This window comes from Prenolepis imparis, unplaced genomic scaffold (assembly GCF_030444845.1).
Source record: "Prenolepis imparis isolate NDT839.2.m4 unplaced genomic scaffold, iyPreImpa1.0 SCAF_7, whole genome shotgun sequence".
NCBI classification, from domain to species: Eukaryota; Metazoa; Arthropoda; class Insecta; order Hymenoptera; family Formicidae; genus Prenolepis; species Prenolepis imparis.
The window spans coordinates 16317230-16338752 of NW_028141165.1; the positions used below are offsets into that span (position 1 = coordinate 16317230).

At 34.2% G+C, this 21523-nt stretch overlaps 2 pseudogenes across 1 annotated transcript; one reads left to right on the top strand and one right to left on the bottom strand.

Moving 5' to 3' along the window:
- The first annotated feature begins 51 nt into the window (after positions 1 to 51).
- Positions 52 to 1379, top strand: LOC145938318 (uncharacterized; annotated as a pseudogene). Its single transcript, XR_014425703.1, has 2 exons — positions 52 to 103; positions 173 to 1379. The product of XR_014425703.1 is annotated as an uncharacterized LOC145938318 (transcript).
- Positions 1380 to 15665: 14286 nt separating this feature from the next.
- LOC145938320 (uncharacterized) lies at positions 15666 to 20561 on the bottom strand (annotated as a pseudogene).
- Between the last annotated feature and the right edge of the window lie 962 nt (positions 20562 to 21523).

Below are 21523 nucleotides of genomic sequence, written 5' to 3' on the forward strand. Positions count from 1 at the left end.
TTGCACCAGCTCATTTTCGAAGACGACGGAGACCGCAAAAATCGACAACGTCTCAGAGACTTTCAAGGCTTCATTTTTGGAGAAGGCTCACCAGAATATGTCAGTAAGTTGGAATATGCAAGACGATTGACACTTGGTGATTTAATATCTTGTTGTAATATTCTTGGCGTAGAATATAGCGGAAGTAAAGAAGAGTTGATTATTCGGATATGCAGCAGTTTAATGGATTTGAATACGTTGATACATGCAAACGAATCAAGCGAAGATGAGGAGGAAACTGCGGAAGAAAAAGAGGAACTAGACGAAAGCAGGGAAGATGAGGAAAGATCGAGTGAAAACGAAAGTCAACGCGGCGCACGAAGAAGAAGGCAAGTACCCATGAATTTTTCCATGACATATAGAGATGTGGAAAATTCTATTAAATCTTTTAGTGGTAACGACGCATATCCTGTAGAAAGATGGATCACTGATTTTGAGGATACAGCTACTTTATTCAGTTGGACGGAACTGCAGAAAGTAGTATTCGCTAAAAAGTCATTAACGGGCCCTGCCAAAATACTAGTGGAAAGCGAAGGCATCATTAAGACATGGAAAAAACTAAAGTCGATATTGAAAGAAGAATTCTCTGATAAAATCAACAGTGCTCAATTACATGAGATGCTGCTTAAAAGGAAGATGAAGAAAGAAGAAACAATACAAGAATACTATTTAGTAATGAAAGAATTGGCATCGCGAGGAAAGATAGAACCAGATGCGCTTATTCAGTACGTGATAGACGGTATTCAGGATGACACTAACAGTAAACTAGTGCTGTACGGAGCTAGAAGATTAGAAGATTTTAAGGAAAAGCTGAAAGTGTACGAAGCCATCCGGAGGAAGAATCAAGAGAAGGCAAAGAACAGAGAGAAGAATGACTCTACGGAAAGAGGGGAATCAGCGAGGAAAGCAACGTCGAACTCATCAAAGAAGACATGGATTAAAGAGCAAGATTCCGAGACACGATGTTACAACTGCGGAGCCAAAGGGCACAAATCTAAAGACTGTAAGAAAAAAGAGCTAGGTAAAAAGTGTTTTAAGTGCCAAAAATTCGGGCATACAGCCATTCAGTGTGATACGATGCAAGATAGTAAAGCAGATAAAAAACAATCGTCAATAAATACGGTTATCTGTTCGGCTAATAAGATGTTAAAAGAAGTAATGATTAACGATACGTAAATGCATTAATTGATACGGGTAGTCAAGTTACTATAATGCGCGAGGATATTTACAATAGAATCGATTCGAGACAATTATTGAATACAACTATTTATTTAACTGGTTTTGGAAAAGGCGAAGCACAATCTGTAGGTTGTTTTCAAACAATAGTTTTCATAAAATAGATAGTGAACAATTTCCGTGCACCATACACGTTGTTCCGGAAGACGCGATAAGTATAAATATGATAATAGGTAATGATATTTTAAATATGGCCAAAGTAACTATTAACGCAAATGAAATAGTAGTTCGTAAAACGTTACCTACCGCGTTTTTAGCACAAATTAACGTGTTCGATAAGCAATTATTAGATAGTGGCAATACTGCGGATCCAAAAGTTCGTGAAGAAGTCGAAAACGTAGTCACATCATATCAACCAAATAAATGTAAAACAACTGAAATTAGCATGCGTATTACTCTTAAGGAGGACAAACCGATTACTCAAAAACCTTATCGTTTACCCGCGCCGGAAAGAGAAATTGTAGAGAAACAAGTAGAAGAATGGATTAACGATGGTATAATAGAACCATGTACGTCAGAATATTCAAGCCCAGTAGTTATAGTAAAGAAAAAGGACGGTTCACCACGAGTGTGTATAGACTATAGAAAACTAAATAGAATTATCGAAAAGGACGGCCATCCATTACCATTAATCGAAGATTTGCTAGACAAATTAGAAAATTCATGTGTATTCAGTACGTTAGACTTAAAAAATGGTTTCTTCCACGTAGCCGTAGAAAAAGAAAGCAGAAAATATACTGCCTTTGTAACGCACTGCGGTCAATATCAATTCTTAAAAGTTCCTTTTGGTATGTGCAATTCGCCACGAATTTTTCAACGGTTTATAAATGCCGCATTTTGGGAGCTAATTAAACAGAATATTGTATTACTTTATCTAGACGACTTAGTCATACCGGCTACGAACGAACAAGAAGCATTACTTCGCCTGCGATTAGTACTAAAAACGGCGAGCGAGTATGGTTTACAACTAAACCTAAAAAAATGTCAGTTTATAAAAAAATCTGTTGAATTTCTGGGTCATATAGTGGACGGAGGCAGGGTTTATCCTTTTCCTGAAAAAATTAAAGCCGTAATTGATTATCCAGAACCGCGAGGATTGAAAGATGTTCAAAGCTTTTTAGGTCTATCAGGTTATTTTAGAAAATTCATTCCATTATATTCGATAATAGCGAGACCTTTAAGTAATCTGTTACAGAAAAATCGACCATACATTTTTGACGCGACAGTTAAAGAGGCATTTCAACAGCTAAAAAGGTCGCTAACTCAAAATCCAGTATTGAAAATATATCATCCTCGACATGAGACAGAATTACATACAGATGCGAGCATAGAAGGATACGGTGCTGTATTAATGCAAAAATCACCAGAGGATAACCTACTGCATCCTGTCTACTATATGAGCAAGAAAACTAAACGAGAGGAAAGAAATTATAGTAGCTATGAGTTAGAGGTATTGGCAATAATACAAGCAATCAAAAAATTTAGAGTATACCTGTTAGGAATTAAATTTAAGATATTAACTGACTGTGCAGCCTTTCAGCGTACTATGAGCAAAAAAGATTTGACAACTCGCGTTGCTAGATGGGCATTATTATTAGAAGACTATAATTATACTATAGAACATAGACCGGGGACACGAATGAAACACGTAGATGCTCTAAGTCGACATCCCGTCATGGCTATATCAGCATGTTCAATTATACCTCAGATCAAAATACAACAAGAACAGGATACTGAAATTAAAGCTATAACAGAAATTCTAAAAGAAAGATCATATGGTAATTATAATATAAGCGGAGATTTACTTTATAAGTTTGAAGATGGTCGAAATTTGCTTGTTATACCTAAATCTATGGAAACTGATATTATTCAAATGATACATGAAAAAGGACATATTGCCACAAAGCGGACTGAAGAATTAATCAAACAAGAATATCACATACGCGATTTAAAGAGAAAAGTCGAACAATATATTGCAAGCTGTATACCTTGCATTTTGGTTAACCGTAAAGAAGGTAAACAGGAAGGTTATTTGCATTCGATACCAAAACCCGATATGCCCTTGCATACGTATCATGCCGATCATCTAGGACCTTTAGAAACTACGAATAAGAGTTATAATCATATTTTAGCTGTAATAGATAGCTTTACTAAATTTGTATGGCTGTATCCAACCAAAAATACAACAACACGTGAAGTTATAACTAAGTTAAATATACAAAAAGAAACATTTGGAAATCCTGCGTGTATTATAACCGATAAGGGAACAGCCTTCACATCACAAGAGTATAATGATTATTGTAAAGAGGAACAGATTAAAAACATAACTATCACTACAGGTTTACCTAGAGCTAACGGTCAAGTAGAGCGTTTGAATAGATCGGTTATATCGATACTTTCTAAACTTTCAATAGACGATCCTACTAAATGGTATAAACATGTCGGAAAAGTACAGCAGGTATTAAATTCGACTTATCATCGTAGCATAACCATGACACCCTTCGAATTACTATTTGGGGTAAAAATGCGTAGTAATCTTGACCTTAATTACTTGACTTTAATTACGCGAAATGATAGAAGAGGAATTTCGATCACAGTTCGAAGAAGAACGTAATCAATCCAGAATTAAAGCAAAAGAACAAATTTTAAAAGTTCAATCCGAAAACAGTAAAACTTACAATCTTAGACGTAAAAAAGCACCTAAGTACAATATAGGTAATTTAGTAGCGATAAAAAGAACTCAACTCGGACCAGGCCGTAAATTGCGAGCGAAATACTTAGGTCCGTATGAGATTAAAAAGATTAAACCAAATGACACATACGATGTTATCAAAATAGGAGATCACGAAGGTCCGTTCAATACATCCACTTGCGCCGAATACTTAAAACCCTGGACACACACTAGAATTAAGTAAGCATATTATTTTATATTTTAATTTAAAACACAGAGAGTTACTTCGTTTTAATTTAATTTTCAAAGAATTTTAATTTACATGATATTGTTCTATGATTTACTTGTTAATGTAATACTCATAAGAATCATCCGAGACGTATGATTAAGCAGAATGGCCGAATGTGGGATATGTTGTTAGCAAGCTCTTTGTAATATCTAATCATAACTTTAAACTAACCGCTAAGACAGCGTAACGTTGGACGGCACGAAGGTAGAGGGCGTTAAGAGAGAGAGAGAGAGAGAGAGAGAGAGAGAGAGAGAGAGGCAGAACGTGAGTGAGAGACTGAGAGAGTGCAGGAGAGTCGTCGTAAGATTGTATGTAGAGAGACACAATAAATACTTTTCGGAAGTCTAATCCTATATATATATATATATATATATATATATACACAGAGTGTCGAGTAGTTCACAAATCAAAATATATTATATAAAAGTTCTCAAAAGACAAAGTAAAAAAATTTATTACGATTTTTGAATCCAAGTAATAGTTTTAAAAATATAAGTATTTACAACAAGCCAATCAAACTCTATAGTATAAATTACAAATTCAGAAGGAGGCTATATGGAGCCACGCGTAGGGTGTAGGTACGCAAATACTAAAAACAAACTTGTTGGAATAACAAATTTATTAAATCTAAACGTTTCGGTCCTTTCTTTGGACCTTCTTCAGTAAATTTAATACAATAAATTATAATGTGGAATCTACATACTGACGCACGCAGCGCAAAAAGCCGTGAGTCCCCCGATCGATACCCCACTAAGTAGACAAAGTGAAATAATATGTCATGAGGTACTCAAAAGTGGACTCTAATGAAGAGTATAGTGAGGAATTTCCGACAGGGGGCTCACTCTTATTCACACACTCATCCATCGCACGTTCACACGACCGTATGCGGACGCGTCCGACGCACGAGTGAAGAAGATATTCTGTTTGATGCTATTTATAAGGCGCCATACAATGGCTCATAGCCTGTTATCGAAGTCCATGTCAAACACAATGTGTGGAATTTATTTCTCTCCCTCTCTCTCTCTCCCTCTCCCTATCCCTCTCCCTCTCCACTCTCTCTCTCCCCCCCCTCTCTCTCCCCCCTCTCTGTCCCTCCCTCTCCGTCTCTCTCCCTCTATCCCTGTCCCCCTTTCCTCTCGCTTCCCCCCCTTCTCTATCTCCTTCTCTCAAACATACAATGTATGGAAATTAATGTTACAACTGATTTATGGCTCTATAAAGGAATTCGATAACAACTAAACGAAGACCGTCTTTCAGGAAATTTGTGGCATATTTGTCACAACAGATATATATGCTTGACTTAGACACTCTGTGTCTTCTTGTCGGTTTAGGCCATTTATCTGGCGCCTGATAAACAGCATCTCTACACCCTACGCGTGGCTCCATATAGCCTCCTTCTGAATTTGTAATTTATCAATGCAGGGAGCCTACATTGTTGACTTATTATCTATAGTATAACTTCGTCCCTAAGTTATATGTATGACAGTATTAGTGACTGAGAGATAAACGACTATTTAACCATAGAGTTTGATTGGCTAATTTTAAACACTTATATTTTAAACTGTTGCTTGAGTTAAAAAAATATATATATACATAATAAAATTTGTTATTATGTTTTTGTAGAACTCATAACATTTTGATTTTTGAATTTTATTGCAAATTACGGAAAACCCAGCACATATATATCCAAGTAGCAAACAAATGAAAGAATATATTGTATTTCAGATATTTCGGATAGTGAATATACATCACAAAATGATGTTAATGACGTTAATGTTCTTATTAAGGAAATAAATGACAATGTTCATGATATCATTAATGATCGTGTTAATGATAATGATGTTAATGATGATAATGATGTTATTAATAATAATAATGATGTTAATGATGTCAATTATACCAGTGATTCTAATGATGTTAATGTCAATAATACTAATGTCAATGATTCTATTGATGGTCATGACGTCAATGATGAAACACATGATAAGTGCCACACTTGTTGCGGTTGTTACTTCACTTTCATTTATATATTGCATCAAGTATAAAATATAAAGATGCTGATACATCATTTATGTTGCATAATCTTAAATCTTTTGAAATTCTGTTTAAAATTCTTTATAATCCTGTTTTAAAATAAAAATAATAAAAATATATATAGAATCCGACAAAAGAAGATGTAATGAGAGTTAGGCATGGAAATACAGCACAATCTTGTTGTTGGAAATCTTCTTTATTTAAATTTGAATGTTTCAGTTCTTCTTTTTAACTATCTTTAGTGCAACGGATAACAAAAAATTCTTCGCATTCTGAACTACCTCATCGTTTAAACTTCTTCGATGAATCTTCTATTAATTTATTTAAAAAGATTAATGTAATGCGAGATAATTATATAATGTAATATGAAAATGATATATAAATATAATAGAAAAATTTATTTGGTATTTTTTTTTAAATTTTTCTATTATATTCATATCATTTTCATGGGGTGAAAAGTGGTCTCGCATGCTCAGTGTATGGCTGGCATGCGGAAGGTCCCGGGTTCGAATCCAGTTCGAACCAACACACCCTATATGCCTGCTCGGGTACCGGTGGAAGAAGGGAGACAATGATGTTGAAGAAAGGGGGGAGAGCAGGATGAGTAGAGGAGATGGAGGATTGCTGGGAGAAGGAAGGAGGATGGAAGGAGGGAGGACAGTTTGAGAAGGCTGGAGGGGAGAATGGAGCCAGAGGGAGTATGGAAGAAGGAGAATGGAGGATTGCTGGGAGATGTGGAGGAAGAGGGAGTGTTGGAAGACGGGCGGCTGAATGTGGTATAATGTATATTATATAAGTATGGATTGTATTTATAATTGTAAGGTCGCCTATGGCCAGGGTAAGAAAGAGATGGGAGAAGTGTATTGTAAAAAGGTTCGGGAACGCTCCTTGGGAAAAGCGCCTTGTAAACCCTGAGAGGATATGCAATAAATGATACATACATACATACATACATTCATATCATTTCCATATTACATATTATATATAATTATTTCAATTTGCCTTAATCTTTTTAAATAGAGGATTTACCGAAGAAGTTTCGACATTGTAGTTCAAAACGCGAAGAATTTTACCTATTGTCAGTATTTGCTGTTATCTAAATAAAATTATATAGATAATTATCTAGATAAAATTTTGGCGTCATCTTATCTTTATATATATAATAAAAATATGTATTATCTATATCTGCATCTTAGATGAAAAAAAGTGTTATCTTCACTAAATTATCTAGAATAATATTCAGATAATTTGGTTTAGAGTCATAGCACATAATAATACTTAAGTAGTAGAACTTCAGCAGTAAGCGATAAAAAACTTATAAATAAAAGTATGAATATATTTATATATCACTTTTATAATTTACATTTTTTAATTTACATTTACATGTTTTCATCTCATCTTTATCTAGCTAATTTTAAAATCATCTAAGCACAACACTGTCTATTGTGCCGAAGATGGTCCAAAAGAACAGGGACTGAAACATTCAAATTTAAATAAAGAAGATTTCTAACAAGATTGTGCCTTATTTTCGCGCCTCTCATTAGCCCTTCTTTTGTCGGATTCTATATTTGTATATCAGTCTTTTTCTTGATTACTATAAGAATATATTGTAAAATATACTAATATTTTTGTTTTCTATTTCATAGAAGCATGTCGCGCAACACAAAAAACAATTATAAAAGCATGGCGTAAAACAGAGAAAAAATTAGATTTTTTGGTAAATTTAATAGAAAATAAGGATGCGGCACGTACTATAATAGAACATGACGCAAGATTATTACCTGCTTTTCCGCTGGAGACTCTAGAAGATTTCTTTAAATTTGAAGAGGACCTCCAGCAAGATAGAGAAATAAGAAAACAGTTTGTAAGTTTGTTAATTTGTCTTTTTGCTTTAAAATTTGAGTTCTGACAATTAACATTCCAAAATTTTGTTCAGAATTTGCAGAAATACACACACGGCACACGCGGTACACGGCACATGGCATACGGCACACGAACCCACGGGCACAATTGCGCACTTTTTCTTCTTCTTCATACTTCATAGACATATTAAAAGATAGACTGCAGTAAAGTCACTAGATATATAGTGACTTTAATGAGGCAGTAGCCGGGAACATCCTCTCCTGGGGGTCGATCATGTAACTTTTCTTTAGAGTGAAAACGTGAAAAGTGACAAATTTTGCTCTGTTCCGCCAATCACGCATTGGTTTCTATAGTGAAATTGTTCACTTTTCACGTTTTCGCTCTAAAGAAAAGTTACATGATCGACCCCCTGAGGGAAAAAGATAGCATGAAGTTACTTGGGTTTCTGTCTTCTTCTAGTGAACGTGACTTATGACGTAATCTATGCACCAGTACGCTGGGTCCACAATAGGTGATTTAGGGTCATTCCACAATAGGTTGCAAATATCCCTGTTGCTAGTTGACAGTTGCGGATTGACCAATCAGAGCAACTTGTCAGCTGATTGGTCAATCTGCAACTGTCAACTGGCAACGGGGGTATTTGCAACCTAGGCTGCTTTCGCAACAGAATCAAAATGATCCAGATTAAAATGATCCTGCGCTGTGATTGGTCAAATCTGAAATTACATAAAAATTCATTTAATGAAATTTATTCAGATTGACCAATCACAGCGCAGGATCAATATAATCTGGATCATTTTGATTCTGTCGTGAAAGCAGCCCTATTGTGGAATAACCCTTACCCTGAAAACCCATGCAGCGGAATAGCAGAACGCGGAACCAGCGGATCGCCAAACACCGAGTTATTCCAATAGAGCCCTTCGTCGAGCTCTATGGGAATAATTCTGTGATCCGCTGGTTCCGCTGGTTCCGCGTTCTGCTATTCCGCTGCATGGGTTTTCACCCTTAGGCCGACGTCCCATGGAGCGGATTGCGCGGAAGTGGAATCAACGGATCGCCAATCCGCTCCATAGGACGCCAGCCTTCTGGCCGTATCAAACTACGCGGATTAGGATTGGGATTGAATTGAAATATAACCAATCAGAATAAAGAAAATTAATCTCAAAAGTTTGAAAACTTTGCTCTGATTGGTGAAATTTCAATCTAATCCCAATCCTAATCCGTATAGTCTGATATGGCCATTAGGCCCAGTTTCACAAACGTCGCTAACTTTAACCTCCGGTTAAACTATATATCGTCTCTTTAAAAGGTGCCTTTTCATGCTGACGCTCGACGCTCATTTTTAGCGTCAAAAGACGTCACGTGACCAAAAATAAAGATACCAATTCGTCAATTTTGGTCACGTGACGTCTTTTGACGCTAAAAATGAGCGTCGAGCGTCAGCATGAAAAGGCACCTTTAAGAAAAAGTATCTGAAAAGAGACAAAGATTTAACCGGAGGTTAAAGTGAATCGATGTTTGTGAAACTAGCCCTTAGGCTGGGTCCACAATAGGTGATTTAAGCTCTAAGCCTTAAGAAATTGACTAATCATAGTCGAGTATTCTCCTCATACTTGACTGCGATTGATCAATTTCTTAAGGCTTAGAGCTTAAATTACCTATTGTGGACCCAGCGTTATAGAACCGTGGCACTTAAATATCTGTTTTTTGTTGCAGAAAAATAAAATTGCAAGAATTCGAGGCAAAACATATGCGACAAAAACAAGAAATTTATTGAAATATATTATAAATGATAATGTCGCCAAAAAAGTAACATGGACTGGAATGAAACAGTCAACTGGCATAAAAGAGACTGCATTTGCCAATATTATTATAGGTAATTAAAAATAAAATATATATATATAAAAATAATAAATATAAATAATTTACAAATAAAAATCATAAAATAATAATTAACAATAAATTTTTAGTTGCTCTTTCTTCGAATTTCAATTTGTTTTTTTATTTTAATTTTTAATATATATAAACAATATTATTATACATTTTATTATATTTAAATTTTAATAATTAATAAATTTTAATAATTATCTTTTTAAAATTTTAATAACATATTTTATGTAAAGTGTTATTAAAAAAAAAATATATATATATATAGGCCCGCATTCAAAACGCGCTTTTAAAGATATGTTAGCGCGTTGTTTGCTCGATACTGCACTGTTATTGGTTAACAACGCGCTAACATCTTTAAAAGCGCGTTCTGAATACGGGCCATTAAGTATAACAATTAAATAATATATTTTTTTAATTATTTCAGATTATGTTACTAGTTCTACGGAGCAATGCAGTTTGTATCAAGTACAGAAAGTAATTCAAGAATGGCTAAGACATGCGGGAGATAGAATATCGTATTTGTTAAAAAAATAAAAAATTTCATTTTTTAATATTTTTATGTGAAATGTATGTGATTATAAAAATAAAAAATATATATATTGTGTTCAATAAAAATAATATTTATTTTTAATTATAAAATAATAACGTATATGTATATTAGAATCGTAATAATAAAGACGTCTTTAAGACATAAATTTTTGATATTTTTAAGACGTCTTTAAGACATAAATTTTTGATATGTTTAAGACGTATTTAAGACGTATTTAAAACGTATTTGAGATGTTCTTAAGAACGTCGATTTTCGACGTCTTTAAGACATGTCTTAAAAACGTCTTTAAGACATTATTTTATAGACATCTTTGGAACTTACATTTTTGACATATTTGAGATGTCTTTAAGACGACATAATGTTGTCTGGGTAGGGCTTCGATTAATATTAACGGTAACTTTAACTTACACAGAAAATAATAATAACATAATGGACTAACAATAGTGACGCGTAATAAAAATAATAAGAAGAAGACGAAATTTGTTAGCGCAACCTACGATTTTAACAATAAGAACGAGATAATCTCTCGCGACGTGATCCGATAGTCTTCCGACGGCACGGGATCGGATCTTCGCTCTCTCTCTTTTCCGCGTTCGCGCTCTCGCGTGATCTCTCTCACGTTCGCGCTCTCTCGCCAAAGGTCGTGAGCATCATCTGTTCTCTCTACAATTAAAGGTGTTACGCGAACTCTCTTTCCGCACGCTCTTCACTCGGATCGATAAATATTCCCGCGACAAGATTCTCACGCTACGACACTCCCTCAATCGCACGACACAATTATACAAAGACGCGACAACGCACAGTCGCGATACGCAAATCCGACCGAATCCCGGAGAGACGATAATAACGCGTAATTTAATCCACGGACTGACGGTCTTGGAGGCTCTCGCCACTTAACGTCGATCGCTCGCAAACACTAAAGCACAAAAGATCGGGCAGAGCCCTCGCGAATTCCTTCAACCTAAAGTTACACGCCAAAAGCTCGCGACGACGCTAGAATGGCTAAGGCTCGGACGTGCAAGAACGTAATTAATATTGCGTACACGGGTAACCTCACCGATAGATTTTCTCTTCTTCTGGGCACCCTTGCGTCTTCGGAACTTTGGAATCTCGGTAGCCTCGAGATCAGCTGACGGGAGCGGACACGAGACGCGCAGGACAGGCAGCACAAGAGTGTCGGATCTACTGCCCCGAATCGATATCGGGACTCAATCCTGCGCGAAAGGGGTTGCGCGGACGCCCACCCCAATTACCGCGCTGCACGACTTATCGTCGTCGCACGGTTTACGCACGGCCGTACTTAGGGGCAACCGCGCCCTTATCGATAATTTTGTAATAATTATAGCAGGCGTTAATAGCGCTACGCTTTCGAGAGCCTCGGCGATCCTTGGGGCCTCATGGTATCTAGCGGCATGGCCGAGATCGTTTTTCGGTTCCGCCGAATTGCAGCTCGATGAGATCCGCCCTCGTGGATCCGGGGTGACTGCCTCGCCCTTTCGGTGTACGTCACTGCTTGGTCTTGAGGGTTTACGCGATCTGCGCTGTAACGGCCACGTCCTTGAATCGGCCGACTTCCCAATTTTTGTAAATACTGCGGCTACTAACGTACTCTGTACATTTATGTTTCAATTAATTGTTCCATTAATTTGTTTTAACTTTAAGATACATTGCAATAATTAATTAAACACTATGCTAATGACAAACGTACTCCGTGCATTTACATTGCAAATATTTCTGTATTTTTTAAATTAAATTAATTATTTTAGGATATATAAATACATTGCAGTAAATTAATTATTTGTTATGTTAAGATATATTGCAGTAAATTAATTATTTGTTACTTTAAGATACAGTACAGTAATTTTGAAATTTAGCAGCGCCAAGTTTCTTTATAATAACTAAAATTTTTTTATTTTTTTTTATTTTGTATTAATTTTTAATTTTTGCATAAGTTTTTAATTTTTAATTTTTTGTATAAATGTATATTTATTTGGCGCAACTTTTTGATATCATAATTTTTTGTAGAAATATTAATTTTACAACACAAGTTTACAGTACTTTAAAACACACTATTTTTTCTATAACACTTTTTCACATGGCGCGTAAACTTGGCGCTTTTTTTTACCTTTTTTAAAAAAAGGTAAGTTTTTTTATGGATATCATTCTTTTTTGTAGTATATATTTATTTATACCTTTTAAAATAAAGAAGCAAAGAGCCACCGCCCTGGTCATGTTTTATCATATACAGGGTTTGTCAAAAGTGTGGAAACCCCTAAATAATTTTTGTAAAAATGAAAATATCAAAAAACGGTAAAACACGTATTTTGATTTATCAAAAAAGCTACCCTATGACATGGATACCGATCATCCCCCACCCCCTGGTACGCGGGGGTAAGAGGGGGGTTGAAAATTTTAAATTGGATTAAGGGTCGAGTGGGGGCTCGTTTGAAAGGTCTTTTCATAACAAACACACCCTTAAAATTTTAAGTCGCTACGACCCCCTCATTCAAAATGGCGGCCGTTCAAATTTCGAAATTTCATGCACTTAGTGTTATCCAGGATCAACTGCGTGGAAGTGGCATTGATCCCTTGTGTGTGTGTGTGTGTGTGTGTGTGTGTGTGTGTGTGTGCGCGCGCGCGCGCGCGTGTGGCTAAACAAGTGTGAATGTGTACATAGTGGTGATAGGTTGCAGAACAGACGATTGAAAACTGTTATCTCTCTTTAATGATTCAAAACCTTTTACTCCGTGTTTTAAAATAAATTTTACTCAGTGTGTTAAAGTAAATGCTGAAAGTGGCTGCCATTTACTTCCTGACAATATGCCAATCTTTGATAGAATGCAGAAATGGCTCTACGATTCATCTCAAAAGGTATCAAATCTATTTCATCCCTTATTCGCTGTATCAATTCTTGGATGCTTTCAGGTTTTGTTTTGTAAACCTTACTCTTCAGGTATCCCCATAGATAATAATCAAGAGGAGTTAGATCTGGTGACCGAGGTGGCCAATCCTCTCCTCCCTCATTTCTGTTCCTTCTTCCTATCCATCGTAATGGAAAAGTCTCATTTAAAATTTGATGTGGCCGTAAACCAAAATGAGCAGGAGCTCCATCATGCTGAAACCATATTTCTTCGAAATTATTTGGAAAAATATTTCATATGGCTGGAATTATTTGATCTACAAGTAATCTCTCATACCTTTGAGCGTTCAGATTTTCTTAAAAAAAAACGGCCCTATTAAGTAGCCATCTATTATTCCACACCATACATTAATTTTTTCGAGATACTCAAAATCAGTTGTTCTCACGGCTACTCAAAATCAGTTCTTTTCACAGATTTTAGGCAGATTAAAAATTAAACGTTTTAAAAATGGCTGGCGAATTATCGGAACGTGAAAGAATCACTATCCTCATGATGCGTGGATGGGGTGACAACGAGCGATCGTATGCTGCTGTCGCTCGATTATTTAATGAGACGTATCCGAATCGTCGAATTAATAAGTCCACTGTCTTAAAAACAATAGAACGTTTTAGAGAAACTGGTAGCGTAAAAAATCGCCCTAAATCAGGGAGACCATCGTCTGCCACTAACGAAGAAAAACAACTTGATGTTATGCAGACATTTATTGAAGATCTCAATTCTACTATTAACAGAGCCGCTCAAATTCACGATATTGCTCCCAAGTCCGTTTGGAGAATTTTAAAGAAAAACTAGTTCTATCCATACAAATTACAATATGTTCAAGAATTGCAAGACGGAGATCTGGACCGTCGTATAGGTTTTTGTGAAAGAATGATGGCACTAATAGATGTCCGGCCCATCTTCCCTTATCAAATTGTTTTTACAGACGAGGCAACTTTCACGTTAACGGGAGAAGTTAATAATCAAAATTTTCGTTTCTGGTCAGATGAGAATCCGAATTGAGTGCGGGAAACTCACACACAATATCCACAAAAAATTAATGTATGGTGTGGAATAATAGATGGCTTAATAGGGCCGTTTTTATTAAGAAAATCTGAACGCTCAAAGATATGAGAGATTACTTGTAGATCAAATAATTCCAGCCATACGAAATATTTTTCCAAATAATTTCGAAGAAATATGGTTTCAGCATGATGGAGCTCCTGCTCATTTTGGTTTACGGCCACGTCAAATTTTAAATGAGACTTTTCCATTACGATGGATAGGAAGAAGGAACAGAAATGAGGGAGGAGAGGATTGGCCACCTCGGTCACCAGATCTAACTCCTCTTGATTATTATCTATGGGGATATCTGAAGAGTAAGGTTTACAAAACAAAACCTGAAAGCATCCAAGAATTGATACAGCGAATAAGGGATGAAATAGAATTGATACCTTTTGAGACGAATCGTAGAGCCATTTCTGCATTCTATCAAAGATTGGCATATTGTCAGGAAATAAATGGCAGCCACTTTCAGCATTTACTTTAACACACTGAGTAAAATTTATTTTAAAACACGGAGTAAAAGGTTTTGAATCATTAAAGAGAGATAACAGTTTTCAATCGTCTGTTCTGCAACCTATCACCACTATGTACACATTCACACTTGTTTAGCCACACGCGCGCGCACACACACACACACACACACACACACACAAGGGATCAAATTCATGCCACTTCCACGCAGTTGATCCTGGATAACACTAAGTGCATGAAATTTCGAAATTTGAACGGCCGCCATTTTGAATGAGGGGGTCGTAGCGACTTAAAATTTTAAGGGTGTGTTTGTTATGAAAAGACCTTTCAAACGAGCCCCCACTCGACCCTCAATCCAATTTAAAATTTTCAACCCCCCTCTTACCCCCGCGTACCAGGGGGTGGGGGATGATCGGTATCCATGTCATAGGGTAGCTTTTTTGATAAATCAAAATACGTGTTTTACCGTTTTTTGATATTTTCATTTTTACAAAAATTATTTAGGGGTTTCCACACTTTTCACAAACTCTGTATGACGGTCCTCTTTGCTTACAGTAATTTACATTCTATGCTTCTAATGTATTTTTAATTAAAAATTTGATATATAACTGCTTCTTTATTTTATAAACTTTATAATTTTATAATATCCTATATATATTATTTATTAGCCATCTTTTGTAAAAATATTATATAAACATCTTTAGCACCTCTAGGCCACTGTTTTTTTTTAACTTGCGCATCATCAACTTCGACCCAAATATTAGATACACCTTCTCTACACATACTTATATAATGACCTTTATCAATACATGAACTATGATGAAATATAGCATTCATCGTCTTATATGATTGTCCAGCTATTAATACTTTAGTTGTTGGAACAGCACATAAGTTTAATTTGTGTGCTACTTTCATTAATTTATCATCTTGTGAAAATACTATTAAATGAATAACAACTATCTTTCTTGCCAATGTTATTTCATTTTTAAATATTATATCATTTCCAGTACAATGTTCACATGATTCATTATCTAATACATTCCAGTGTGAAAATGTAACATTTAATAAATCATTAAGATTATAACTTTTATTTTTCAAATTATTAATAGGAATTGAAATAATAATATTCTTATTAACAGTAATTTTAGTATTACTACAAGTTTTGCATCATTTAGTAGAAGTAACTTGATATTCTATCAAATTTCTTATACAATCATATCTTTCACAAAGAGTCGTAAGAAAATGGGATGCATTTCGTTTCGCGGTGTTCGAAAAATATTCTCCTAAACATTGCCGTATTGCATATGTATTTAAATTAGACATTCCATATTCATATCGATGCATTAATAAACGTAAAACATCTGATATATCACAATTAAATAACTGTTGCCTAATAACATTTAAATGTAATAAACATTGCAATACTGCATTTGCATAGCATAAAACTTTGTCTGTATTTTGGAAACCACGTATGATCCAAGCAGTACTTCGTCGAACTGTTTGATCTGAACTTGATTTTTGAACAGAAGTAATTATTTTTGGCAACGCCCATAAAACATCTTTTACTTTGCGATAGCGTTCTTTTGACATGGTAATTATTTCTGCGTTTCGATTGTGTATCTGTTTTAAACGATTATATTCAATAATAGCTTTTTCGCTAGCTATTACTGATGAAGGATCGTAATTAATTAAATGTAATCCTTCTAGAGATGTTACTCGCGATAATGCAACATAAATTTGACCACAACTAAATACAGAGTTACCGATGTCCATAATTGCACTTCGCAAACTCAATCCTTGGCTTTTATGAATAGTGATACCGTAACTCAGAGATAATGGAAATTGTTTTCTAATAACATACACTCTATCTACCACCTCAAATTTAACACTTACTCTTCCAATTTCATATTCTAAACCTGATGGTAAAAGAAGTTTAACTTTTTCTACGTAATTAGTAGATGTATCTTGTACAATTGAAATTACTTTAGCAATTGTACCGTTTATAAGACCTAAACTAGCATCGATATTACTTCGAATCATAACTTTTGCTCCAATTTTAATTTTAATTCGTTTTGAAAGTCCAGCTGTTTTAGAATTATCATCATCGTTATTTGACAATACTTTTAATGCTTTCTTTTTTAAATATGCAACACAATTAATCGTGTCTTCAGCAATTAATAATATTTCTTTGGAGACAATACGACTTAACATTGCATCATTAAGAACATCACACATATTACAAGTAGACAATAAACAAACAGTGTCCGATGATAAATTATTTATAAAATCACATAATTCGTTTAATCTAGATTCGAAAGACTCATCTTTAAAAGATATTTTTCTACTTTCTAAAATTTTACAATCAGATTTTGTCATTAAACCGATACGAATTCGCGACAATAACTCACGAAGAATTATCTCCTTGCTGACGCATATTGATTGTCAATTCATCGTAGTCAAATAATGTAGTCCATTAATAGCATTTAAGGAACCAAGATGTTTAACAATTTTTTTATCTGATAAATGCATAAAGATAGGATCTTCGTGTACAGGAGGTAAATGAAGCAAGTCTCCGAATAAAAGAATATGCTTTTGACCAAACCAACCATCATCGCAATCACTAGTGTCAAATATCTCAGACAATCGAAGATGTATATACATTAAAGTAAAATTAGATATCATTGACACTTCATCAATTACAAAAAGAATAACATCTTTAAGATCTGCTCGTAAAAGTTTCAATACATGATCAGATAGTTGTCTATACTTAGGAGTATGACCATGTTCAACGGGTAATTGAAGCAATCTATGAACTGTCAAACCATCTATATTAAATGCTGCAATACCAGTAGGTGCTGCTACAGCAGTATCTTTGTTGAGATTTTGTTTTATCCAGCATTTAATAGTCTTGATTAAAAAACTTTTTCGAGTACCACCTTCTCCGGTGACATATAATCGTAATACATATAATCGATTTATCTGATTCTATAGTAATGATAACTTTATTGAATTCTCGTTTTTGATCTATATTTAATTTTGCTATCATTTCAGATATATCATTTTCTCGAATTACTTTATCACCAAGGTCTTTAAAATCTTGTATTGCTTCACCAGCCTCTATATTTTGAACACCTGTCGGATTTTTAGGATCATTCTGAGATTGTTGTTTTTCTAAATTGTCATCTAGACATTGTTGAACTAACTGTTTTGCAGTTTCAAATGCTTTTTGCAATTCTTCTAATCTTTCATGATATTGCAATGCTTCTACAAGATGCAGTTTTACTTTGTGAAACGATTCAGCATAAGTTTCGCATTCATTTCTAAGATCCTCTAATTTTCGCCATGGTTTAAACATAAGCAATAACGAAAAGAAATAATTTTCCGGCTGTGTATTAACATCATATCTATAATGATTTATAAGATATCCACGTTGTCACCGTTTAAAATAATAACCATTACTTATTTTATAATATTCAATATCCTCATTTTTCGGTTTGATCTTTGAGATATCGTATCACTGTGCAAATTGATAAAGAGACATATTTTCTAATTCGTTTGGTCTATGTGGATAATGATTATCTATCAAAGATGGATAAAATATATCTGTAGATTCAGCATCAAGAGCTTCAATTTCTCTGTGACTTTTTAATTTTCTAGATCGTATTTGATTAACATCTAACCATTTGATTGATGTATTTCGATCAGTTCCATATAAAGAAATACCTAACAATGTATCAGCAGCTTTGAGAGCTCCACATTCTCTATTATTTGTAAATCGCAATGCAATATTCCAAAGATAACTCGCTAATGATTTGTTTTTATTTTTATTAAGGATAGGATCGGACAGTTCACTTTTTCTCGCTTTATTCATATATTTAGTAATGTACCAGGTAAGCAGTGATGATTTTTCACCAATAAATTGTATATCCATATTACCTTCCCATGCAGTAAGAAGAACAGGATTATAATCATTTATATTAACTTCATTATCCGTTCGAGGAAGATCATAAAGCCTACTTTTATGTTTCAATTGCTTTCTACCTGCTATCGAAGTTGCCACATCTCTCATATTCAAAGTTTCAGTAACAGGTCGAGGAAATCCAAAACGACACCGACGAGTAACTTTACGTCCTACTTTTTTAGAACGAAGACAATAATCGTTATGTATATGTTGCTGATGCGTATTAACACGCCTGTACAATAATGGTGAAATATTTTGATCCGACATTTTGCAACTTATATGTTGTAAGATAAATTTAGAGACTTCTTCAATAGTAGATTCACCAAAAATAGGTGCATTTTTAATCCAAATTAATAAGTGGAAATTCTGTATACCTCTATCTTGGTATTCTCGTCGCCAGAAATAATGCGTTACTTCTCCAATTGGATGATCTTTAGAGTTAATAAAGTCAAGCATTGCTCGAAACTTATTATCAAGAAACCTGGATGTTGATATAGGATCTCTAGCAACAAGTACGCTAACGCATAAAGAAATGTCATGCCATCCATTTACTTCACGAATATATTCACCTAAATCTTCCCATAATCATTCACTCGGATTTAATGTTAAAAACCATGTCGCAGGCCCATAATGCTGCGTCATACAATTTAAATCACTTCTCGGTTTACGCCAATATTGCTCCGTATTTCGAAGTGTCGAAAATATTGTACTCAGATTAGATACCAACAATTCTTTCGATATTGCGTCTAAATATTCTGTAGCTGTATAACGAACTCGCGGATTAGTTACACTCATTTTATGAAAAATTCCATGACTTAATTGACGCATATTTGCATTGTTCAATAAATAAAATAAATATTGTTGATTTAATCTGTATTGTGGATGTTTAGATGTCAAACGACATTTAATAAATTCATGATCATAAAGTTTAACTGGTCTATTCTCATGTTGTCAATTAATACCAAATGGGTATATATCTGGAAAACACATTAAATCTAAACATTTTTCACGATTATCCAAAGGCAAATCCTGAATTTTTAACATTTGATATAAACTTGTCGCAGTTTTATTTGCTTTTTTTCATATAAGGGATCGATAGTATATTGCTCGTAATAGCCATCATTTTCGTCAGTAACCTGAGTTAACATTGCTTTTTGTGGATCTTCTAATATTTCTTCTATATCATTTTTTGTCTCTTTTATCAAATTATTTGATAATTCAGAGTTGTCATTTAATATTGCTTCTGTATTATTTTCTATCTCTTCCACTTGGAATACTAAATTTTCTAACTTTTCCAACTTATTATGATTATTTGGCAGTATAATGTGAGAGTATAAAGCATTGTTGTGCTTTAACCATGTTAAAGCATCAAATACTTTTTTAACATTAACCATCTCTTCCCAAATAATCTTTGATTTTGTCGGAATACCTCTAACTAATATATATAATTCATGATTAATATTTATCGCATCAGTATTATGACATAATTTATTCCATGTCTCCTGTAACGGAAGTAGTAAATGAAATGTTCTACCTTTAACTTTTTGTATCATTTGCCTTTGAGGCAACTTTTTATTCATAACAGTTTCCATTTTGAGAATAGTTTGAAATGCTTTAGCTCTTTGTATAAGATTTTTTTTAAATGTGTTAAGAGATGAGAGAATTTTTTTAAATGTTTAAGAGATGATATTACTTCGGGCACAACATTTGTAAAGAGATTATTCAAAATGCAATATGCAAGTATTAGACCTTTACGAAATTTGCCTGCACAATAATTACATATACATATATTCTGCATTAATTTTTTGTTGTTGAACATGTGCCATTAAATCTCTCCAAATTTGAATGTCTATTTGTACTTGAATATTACTAACTTTAAATAAATTTTTTTTATAACACAATCTCTCACATGATACGCAAATATGCCGTGGTGTGTCTTCTGAACGTTTAGTTAAAGCTTTAAATGCTTCATGATATTTTGAGAAAATATCATCATCACTCAGAATTGTATCTGTCTGTTGATGTTTGTATATATCTGCTTTTTCTTGTGCAGAAGTTACAATTTCATTTAATGCGTTTAAATCAGCATGAGTTAATGCTTTATCGAGATTTTTCGATAAAAGCTTTCGATAAAAAGCTGTCATTTGATAAATTAAACACTTAATATATCTTACTTTTGGAAAATGAGGCGATAATAATTGAACTGGAAGAAACATTCCTTTACAAAGTGTTAAATCAATATGACAGCTACGCGTATGACCCAATTTCTCATTTGAGGTTTTTATAGTACATCTATGAAGGTTTTGTATCAATTCTGGTACATTTTTTAAAGTACATTTATCTATAGTTTGCATGAACTTTTGATAACGATCAATTAAAGACGGATCAATTTTACATGAACTATTGTACAACCAAGATTTTGCTAGTGATTCTTGTAACGGTAATATATTCACAACTTATCCTTTCGTATCTATTACCAAAGATTGTCTCTTCATCGAAATGAAGTTACATTTTTTATTAACGGTAATATATTCAGAATTTCTTTTTTCGTATC